Source organism: Echinops telfairi, unplaced genomic scaffold, assembly GCF_000313985.2.
Source record: "Echinops telfairi isolate 266 unplaced genomic scaffold, ASM31398v2 ScPeMD7_7467;HRSCAF=8505_0, whole genome shotgun sequence".
In the NCBI taxonomy this organism is placed as follows: domain Eukaryota; kingdom Metazoa; phylum Chordata; class Mammalia; order Afrosoricida; family Tenrecidae; genus Echinops; species Echinops telfairi.
In genome coordinates this window covers 10,117,087-10,126,913 of record NW_022111367.1, presented here as the reverse complement: position 1 = coordinate 10,126,913, position 9,827 = coordinate 10,117,087, and positions in this window count along the sequence as shown.

Below are 9,827 nucleotides of genomic sequence, written 5' to 3'. Positions count from 1 at the left end.
TCAGGGCTCCCAGACTATCATCCATACTGGTTTAATTTGATCTCTTTTGTCTTTGTTATAGAGTGTCTGAGTAGCCCGTCTGCCATCTTCTCAGTCTGTTTCTATTGACTGTATTTCCCCCTATTTAGAAGTCTCATTTTCTGGCTTCTTTACCTGTCTGGTAAAGAAATTAACTTACACTTTTAAGGAGACTTCAAAAATTCATGGGGATAAAAATCCATTATTTTTTAATTCCACTTTTCCATAAACTTTCTTAAGCTCTTTCATATATGATACATTTCATTTTGGATAATTTGTATTTTATTATTCTTCAAAAAGTTTTGTCAGGCAGTTCATGTAGTAGCATATTAATGTAATAATTTTGAGACTTGTTTTAAATTTTTGGTTGAGGGGCTCTAGAGGAGCCTTTATTCCAGGGCTGGAGTTGGCCTTCTCCTGAGCTATTGATTGCTCAGTAAGGTCTCTCCCAACTAGTAGGTTGAAAGTTCAACATCTGCCAGCAATGACGTCTGTATTCTCCGTTCAGCTCATCACTGTAACAGTTCTCTGCCACATCTTAGTCTCTCTTTGGCCATAATACTTACCAAAAGTGTAAGAGATCTTCCTGCAGATGTGTGCTTCTATTTATCGGGGTAGCTCCCTCTCTGGTATACTGCCCTAATCTAGCAATTCCAGAACTCAACTGCTAAGAAATCTACCCCTCATTTAGTCAATTTATGAGGGCTGTTTTTTTTCTACTAAGTTCTATCTCCTTGTGCTATAAACCAGAAAGTGCCTGCAGGAATAAAAAGGAAGTTAGAAAGCTCAATTTGTACATTTGCCTTATCTAACAAATACATGGCTTTTTATCCAGTGTGTGAAATCACCATTTTATGTATTTTGTCCAGGTTTGTAGTTCCTTAAAGTCTCTCATACCTGTTATTCCATCTTGGCCAGAAATAGAAGTTATTATTGGAGGATTTTGTTAAGTATTCATATTTTTACATATTGAGCTAGTCATGTCTTCTTTATCTTCTCTAATTTTGGGTCAATTATGTTCCCACCCTGTTTTAAACACCTTAAGTGATTATTATTTTATATAGTCAATAATTATTTCAATAGTCCCATATGTTGATAATCAACTAACTTCCTTGTTCACCATTCCTATCTGTAGTCTATACATTACTTCTGGGTTTAAGAGACTTCTTCCTCCTCATTAGCTGTTTCCTAGAATAATTACCAAAGGCCTATGCGTAGTAAATTCCTGCTTATCTTCTGATAACATGGCCCTGCTTGATATTGACCTGCATGAAAGGATCATTGAAGATAGGATGCTATAGCGTGAAGAACACAAATGGTGCCCGGTTATTATTAAAAATAGTGTCTAGGGTCTTAAAAGGTATTCAAAGCAGCAGCCATCTAAGCGAAGAGTCAACTAGATCCACACAGAAGAAGCACACCAGCTTGTGTGATCCAAAGATGACAATTACAAAATTGAATATAGCAAAGGGAAAGGTATCAGAGCTAAAATTATGAACACCAATATGTAGAAGGCTACGGAGAACATCTGGTCAGATCAAGCCGCTGGCAGATCTGCTCTAGCCATAAGCAAGACTCTCAAACAGACTTGCTGAAGGCCGAGACCATTGTAATCTTTAATATGCTAAATCAAACCCAATATTTAGCCAGATGACCTCACTATAGACCAGACCTGAATTGGTTCTAGGTGCAAGTATCTCTTACTTGTTCCATGAGAAATTTCTTTCCTGGCTTTTGGAATGTTGACAAGGGTTTTTTCTTTCTTATTCATTATTTATATTTTGGTCTTTATATTATTATTATTGTATCCTTACCACTTTATTTCAATTTTGGTTTTTATTGTGTCTGTTGGGTTTCCCAATTTGTGACCTACAGGAGGAATGGATGCATAGTGATAATAACTAATACAGGGGCTAACAGGGGATGCAGGGTGGGAAGTGGGCGATAGGGAGGGAAGGAGGTTTTCAGGAGTGGGAAATAAAGGCGGGAGGGGGGAAGGGAGTACTAGAACTGGCTGTTATTGCACAAATCACTTTAGAGGCAATTTAACCATGGGGGGTAGATTTCTAAAATAGATATGGTAATAATTATACAATTCTCTTTGCTATGATTGAATGATTGAGCTATTGAATTGTATGCTTTGTAAATCATGTGCCAAAAAAAAATTTTTTTTAATTCCTACTTATCTGAAAATATCTTCACTTAGCCCTCATTTTTTACTAGTTGTCTGAAAATATTCCTTTGTATTCAAATCTCCCTTCTTCATGATGAGCAACATATTGCTAGCCTAAGTATTTTTTTAATATTATCTTGTTGCTTTCTACTATTTCTGAAGTCATCTTGTCTTTGAACACCCCCCAAAAAAGTATAGGTGTTTATTTTAAGGTACTTTAAGTACAGTAAATTTCTTAATTTGACCCTTTTAGCCACAGTCTTGTAACTCCCAATAATTTAATACTGTGAAATGATGTGCGTGTGGCCCACCAAGAGGATTGGACAACTAGCTAATGATGCAAATAAAGAACATGGCACCTTTGTGGAGATGGGACTATGCATATAAAGTATATAAAAACCCTAACAAGAAGTTGATTAATTTTGCCAGCCTTAAAAAAAAAGTCAATCCTAGAGGCAAGAGAAAAAGGACCTTACTACAGGGAAAGTAGCTAGGAGTGGAGCACATCTTTAGGAACCTGGGTTTCTGTGCTGTGAACCTCCTAGAGACATGCAGAGGTTCAAGCAGCAGGGATTGCAAGTAGTGGCAGCAAATGCGACCAAGAAGTGGCAGCAAGCAAAGCAAGGAAAAAACAAACAAATGGAAGGAGATGCGTGTGACATAGCTAAGTGAACTTCTCAGCCCAAGAAACAAGATGGTTATGATGGGCATGCTGATCTAGAGAGAGAACTGAGTGCCTTCTGGCTGGCTTCCTGGTGGGGTGGGATGCCTTTGGGCACATTATTGTGGAGCTACAGAACATGTGCCCAGGTAGGGCAGAGGCCAGGTTAAGGCAGAGGGTCAAAGAGCCAACAGAGATCTACCTGTTTACAGGCATGGCCAAACAGCTGCCCTGAATAAATAACTGACTATAATAATTCCTTATCCTGAATTGTAATCTGGTGCTCCCATAATAAATCCCATAACTGTATGGACACTGTAACAAATTATCAAGTCACAGAGAAAGTTGTATGAGCCCCTAATAAAATGTTAAAATAAATAAATAAAATGAAAACAAACAAACAAACAAAAAATCACAGAGAAGAGGAGCATGTCATAGGAAGGATGGCTCGTGTCAGAATTGGTAAAAAGTTGGAAAGAGGAGGTATGTCTGACCTGTCTCATAGGAATCATCAGCCTTGAGTTAATAGTGATCTTGATTTCCCCACCTCATAAAGTTGAAGTAGATCAGAAGTCTATCTGTCATTTTTACAAGCAGCCGCCTTAGCCTGGCAGGAGTTATAAAAAGGCCAGGTCTCAATGAGCATGCACAATTCTGATCTGCCCAATAACTCTGGCTTCAAAAAGGACCTTCATATTGAAAGCACCAGTCATGGTCCACACAAGTCAAAGATCCACCTTCACTGGGTGGCTGAGGAGTGTACTTCTGTATGTTCTGCCAGAAGAGGCCAGAAAGCAGAGGGGAAAAGGCATTCCAGCTGGATCCCCAAGGTCAACTGATGAGAGCTCAGCTCGTCAGGCCCAGTGACTCAGCCTCTCCTCAAACACTTAACCATTGCCAATGGTGGAGGATCTTACCATCTGACCACAACCTTGTTTTCCCTTTACACGGGAGATGACTGCCCTACTCTTGTGCTTCATTCCACAGGACATTTATCTTAAGCTAAGGAGTGTGTATATGGACGTGTCTGGTGGAGGGGGGGCCCGGAAGGGAGGTAGCTTGATGTAGAAACAAAGCAACCACCTAGGTATTTAGAAGAGAGTAACTATTTTGAATGTGCCTGAATTCATTTTAGAATCTATGCTCTAAAAGTTGTTCTTAGATGCCATCAAGTCGGCTCCATCTCACAGCAACCCCATGTACAACAAATTGAAACACTGACTGCTCGTGCACCATCTTCACAATCGTTATGTTTGAGCCCACTGTTGTAGCCACTGTGTCACCCCATCTCCTGTAGCCTTCAGCTTTTTGTTGCCCTTCTATACTAAACATGATGTCCTTTTCCAAAAACTGGTCTCTGCCGATAACATTTGCAAAGTATGTTAGATAAAGCCTCACCATCCTTTCTCCTAAAAAGCACTCTGGCTATATTTCTTACAAGACAGACTTGTTTGCTCTCTGGGTAGACCATGGTATTTCAATACTCTTCTCCAGCACCATTATTCAAATGCATTTATTCTTTAGTTTTCCTTATTCGGTGCACAACTTTTAAATGTATTCGAGGCCATGAAAATACTACGACTAGTGTCAGATACACCATAGTCCTCAGTGACATTTGGCTTTTTGACACTTTATACAGGTCTTGTGCAGCAGATTTTCCCAATGCAATACATCATTTGATTTCGTGACTGTTGTTTCCATGAGTCTTCATTATGGTTCCAAATTAAATCCTTAACAATTTCAATCTTTCCTCCATTTATCATGATGTTACTTAATAGTCAAGTTGTGAGGATTTTGATTTTTTTAACATTGAGTTATAATCCATAGTGTAAACTGCCATCCTAATCTTCATCAGGTCAAGGCCCCTCACGCTCAGCAAACAAGGTTGTGTCAACTGCATTATCACACAGGTTGCTAATAAGCCTTCTTCCAACCTTCATGACACATTCTTCATAGAGTACAGCTTCTCGGATTAATGGCTGAACACAGAAGTTGAATGATGATGATGAAAGGATACAAACCCTGGTACACATCCTTCTTGATTTTAAACCTTACAGTATTCCCTGGTTCTAACAACTGCCCCTTGATCCACTTACAGGTTTCGCATCAGGGCTCTCATTCCTTTGTTATTGTCCACACTGTCAAATGCCTTTGCACAGAAAACAAAAAAGGAAACATCTTTCTGCTATTCTCTGCTTTCAGCCATGATCCATCTGATGTCTGCAATGATATTCTTGCTCCATGTCTTCAAAATCTGGCTTTTCTGGTAGCTCCCTGATGATATATGGCTGCAACTATTATTGAATTCTCTTCAATAAAATTTCACTTGTACGTGACATTAGTGAAACTGTGTGAAAATTTCCACATCCTGTTGAGTCACCTTTTTTTGGTCTTGGTACAATATGGATCTCTTCCAGGTGGCTGTGAGCACTGGTGGCATAGTGGTTACACACTGGGCTGCTAACTGCAAGGTCAGCAGTTTGAAACCACCAGCCACTCCACAGGAGAAATTTGGGGCTTTCTATGCCCATAAATAGTCTTGGAAACCCACAGGAGCAGTTATACCCTGTCCTATAGGGTTTCTGAGTTGGCAATGACTCAATGGCAGTGAGTTTTTTCCAGTTGGTCGGTCAGGTAATTGTCTTCTAAAATTATTGGTATAAATGAGTGCTTCCAGTGCATCATCCACTTGATGAAACATTTCTATCGATACCCTATAAATTCCTGGAGCCTAGCTCTTTGCGAATGCCTTCAGTGCGGCTTAGACTTCTTTCCTTCAGTACTGCTGGTTCTTGATTATATGCTTTATCTGAAATGGTTGAATGTCAAATAGGCTTTTGGTAGACTCTGTGTATTCCTTCTATCTTTTTATGCTTCCTTCATTGTTCAATATTTTCCCCATAGAATCTTTCAATGTTGTAACTTGAGAATTTAATTTTTCCTCAGTTCTTTCAGCTTGAGATATGCTGAGTGTTTTCTCCCTTTTGGCTTTCTAACTGCAGGTCTTAGCACATTTCATTATAATTATAAAAATTTCAACCTACCTTTGAAATTTTTTCCCCCTTTGAAATTTCCTGTTCAGTTCTTTTATTCAACATTTCTTCCATTTGCTTTAGCTACTCTAAAATCAAAGCAAATTGCAGCGCCACTTCCGACACCCACGATGATCTTTTCTTGTTTCTTTAATGACCTTTTGCTTTCTTCAGGTATGGAGTTCTTGATGTCATCCCAGAGCTCATCAGGTCTTCTGTCATTAGTGTTCAACGAGTCAAAATTACTCGAGATTTTTCTCAAAATTCGGAGTGATATACTAAAAAAGTTTTATTTTGTCCCTTATGGCTTGAGTTGATTTCCCTCAACTTCAGCTTACATATGAGCAATCAATGGTCTGTTCCACAGCGAGTCTCTGGCCTCATTTTGGCTGCCAATATAAAGCTTCTCTATAGTCTATTCCCACAAATGTAGTTAATTTGATTTTTGTGTATTCCATCTGGATAAGACTGTGTATAGTCGCCATGTATGCTGTTGAAAAAATATATCTGCAATTAAGTATGTTTGTATTGTAAAATCCTATTATGTGATTCTTCTACCACCAAGGCCAGATTTTCCAACTACTATCCCTTCCTGTTTCCAACTTCGGCATTCCACTCGCCAATAATTATCAATACATCTTGAGTGCATGTTTGATCAACTTCAGACCAAAGAAGTTGGTAGAATTCTTCATCACTAACTTTAGTGGTTGGTGCATAAATTTGAATAAGTTATATTAACTAGATTTCTTTGTATGGGTATATGTATTATCCTATACCAGGTACAACTGTACTTCAAGACATCTTAAAATCTCCTTTTAGATGATGTGATGCCATTCCTCTTGAATTTGTCATTTCTAGGACATCTATAGGGTTGTCTGATTCAAAATAGCTTACCTATTTCATTTTTAATGACTTCCAATTTTCCTACAATTCCTTCATATATTCCCAATTTCTGATGACTAATAGCTATTTGCAGCTATTTCTTCTCTTTTTGAGTCGTGCCCCATCAGCAAATGAAGATCCTGCAGGCTGTACTCCCGTAGGCTCTACTCTATCCGCATTATAATTAACTCTACTTTGAAAAGGTAACTCCTTTCCTTTGTCATATTGAGTACCTTCTGAGCTAAGTGGCATATTTTCCAGCACTATATTTGACAGCATTCCATTGCTATCTGTGAGGGTTTCAGTGGTTAACTCCTCAGGAGTAAACAGCCTATTCTTTCTTCATAGTCTGTTCTTAGTCTGAAAGCTCTGCTAAAACCTGTCTGTATTGGGTGACCCACTAGTATTTGAAACACCGGAGACATAGCTTCCGGCATCACAGCAACCAGCAAGCCACCATCGTACAGCAAACTGGCAGACAAGTAGTAGGGGCCATAAATGAAATAAAAATACCTGTTTATAACAAAACTGCTACCAAAGTATATTATAGAGTGTTTTGGGAGCCCTGATGGAGTGTATCTCAGATAATCAACATTGAACATATCACCAGTGATCATCATAAAGCCTTGGAATCTTCGTATCACTAGTACGTTCACCATCAACAATAGCTAGAAAAAGCAGAAACAGTGCTCAGAGATGACAACAAATAGAAAGGGTAAAGTCTGGCAGAGCTAGCAATACAGATTAACCATGAGACATAGCAAAACCTAGAGAATGTAAAGATTCGAAACAAAGAATAAAAATGTAATATACTACATGGTAGCCTGCCAGTTTTGTTGAAAATACATTTAAGACATCTCTTGAGCACACTAGAAATATGTGGCAAGAGTTTTACAAGGGCCATGGGTACTACATGAAGAGATGGGCAAAATCATTAGTAATACATATAGCACAAAGAGGAGGATTAATACAAACCATACACAAGTCTATTAAGGGAACAATAACACTGGGGAGGTATACACGCCTTCAGATATTCACAACTATTGCAGATCAAAGGGGTAGTGTTTACAACATTCAGAAGGGTTAGGAAAAAATGAATGGAAATAGGAGACATAGGGAGGAACGAGGTTAAGTGATGTTACCATGTGGAAATTGTAATCACTAATCGAAAACAAAATGCATACTAATTATTGAGTGGAAAGCAGGTTTGCTCTGAAAACCTTTGTCTAATTCTTATTAAAGTTAAAAACTAAAAGAAGATGAGAGCTATTATAACAAAAAAATATATATAAGAGGCATCAAAAGCTCAAATTAAGAATGTTGGGGAGATACTATTTAGGAAGGTTAATTTGTAAAGTACTCCTCAAGTTTGCAATGTAGTTAATTTTTGGCTTACTATACTGAAGACAATTACATGCAATATGGGCACATTTTAAACTTAAGAGACTTCTGACTTTATAAAAACATTTGATTACTGTAAAACATGAAAATTATACTTTCTACCAGGGTAGACACTTATAAAATAGCTAAAGATAGATTTATCCACAGAAATCTTTCTCTAAATGACAACTGATACCAAAAAAAATGTCATCCAAGGAATTAAAGCAATATGGAGGTAACTCTAAAATTTAATTTCCACACCACATGCCATTTTACTGTAAAAACTGTGTACCTCCCTTCCTCAGACATTCTCAAGAAAGTTAAGGCAAGAGAAGAAATACCAAAAGTGAAATTGTTCACTAGCTCAGATTCTAAATCAAAACCCAGTTCACATTTCTCCTACTGTCTTTGTTACCAGAAGCACCACTAATGCTCCTTCTACAAGACAGAAGGTGCGAGGGGGCTGTCCACAGCAATATATGCCAGCGGGAACTTCTGAAGATGAGCTGCAGATGGGACATCTGGGGACAAGAGGGGATGCTGTGAAATAAAGGTAAGTAGATAACGTTAACTCCAAACCACTGAGTATTAACTCTATATTAGATATACTCTGCAGACCACTTGAACTTCTTTGGGGAACTGCATAAAGACCCCCAGGCAGCATTCTGGCTAAGGAGGCGGTTCAGACTCACCCAGTGGGAGCTCAGAAAAGGAAAGGTCTCAGGGCCGTTTCCTGACTACAATTCTACAGCCAAAAATAACCTAAAAGTGAAATGCAGCTATGCCAAGTTCTCCAGGTATCAGTTAAGTTTCCTTCTCTTCTTTATGAATTTGTATTATTTATAAGACACTTGACACATGTTTAAACACTTACATACCTTCTCTGTCTCAGGAAATAAGGCTTGTTCGGCTGAGGGGGAAAAAAAGCATGTAATGAGGGAGTTAACAAGGGCTGCTATTTTTTTACAACATTCTTTAAAAACTGAAAAACCTCTTTAAACACCGGGAACAGCTTAAATAATTCACTCCGGGGCCTGCGGCTCCATGTGGCGGTTGGCCTCGCAGGTCCCTTCCGCGCGGCCCTCTTCCCACATCGATGGGCAGGCCGGTGGCCCGCTCAGTCGGAGGTTCGAGGCCTCCTCCCCGCCCAGTCGAGGGCTCCCCGGGCGCACAGCAGCCTGTGGCGGTAGGAAAACGTGACAAGGCTGGGGTCGCACGGACTCCCAGAGAGGCCAGACCCCCCCAGGAAGGCAGCCAGCCGAGGCGCCTGTGCCCTTTGACCCGTGAGCGCGCAGGACGTCGGGATCGGGCGGAAGTGGAAACCGGTCCTCGCTCCGCAGCAACCAAGGTCGCCCGCGGTCGAGGCCTGGAGGAAGCGGCTCCAGAGCCTCTGGTTCCGGACCTCGACGGCCGAGGAAGTGGGCAGTGCCCGAGGTGCGCCTTCCCCGGCCCCACCGCGGGGACGAGTCGGGGCGCTGGAAGGGATTCAAGGGAGGACGGGACCCCCTGCTTCAGCCACCCGCCCTCCCCACCCCGCCCTGCCCCGAGGCCCCGGCGGGCAACGGGCGCTGCAGAGAAGCACGCAGACTCCTGGGGCGGCGGGTTCGAGGACTCTTCAGGAGATTGATGGCTGTGAGCGCCGGTCTCGTCAGCCACTCGTACTCGCCAGGCCGCCCTAGCC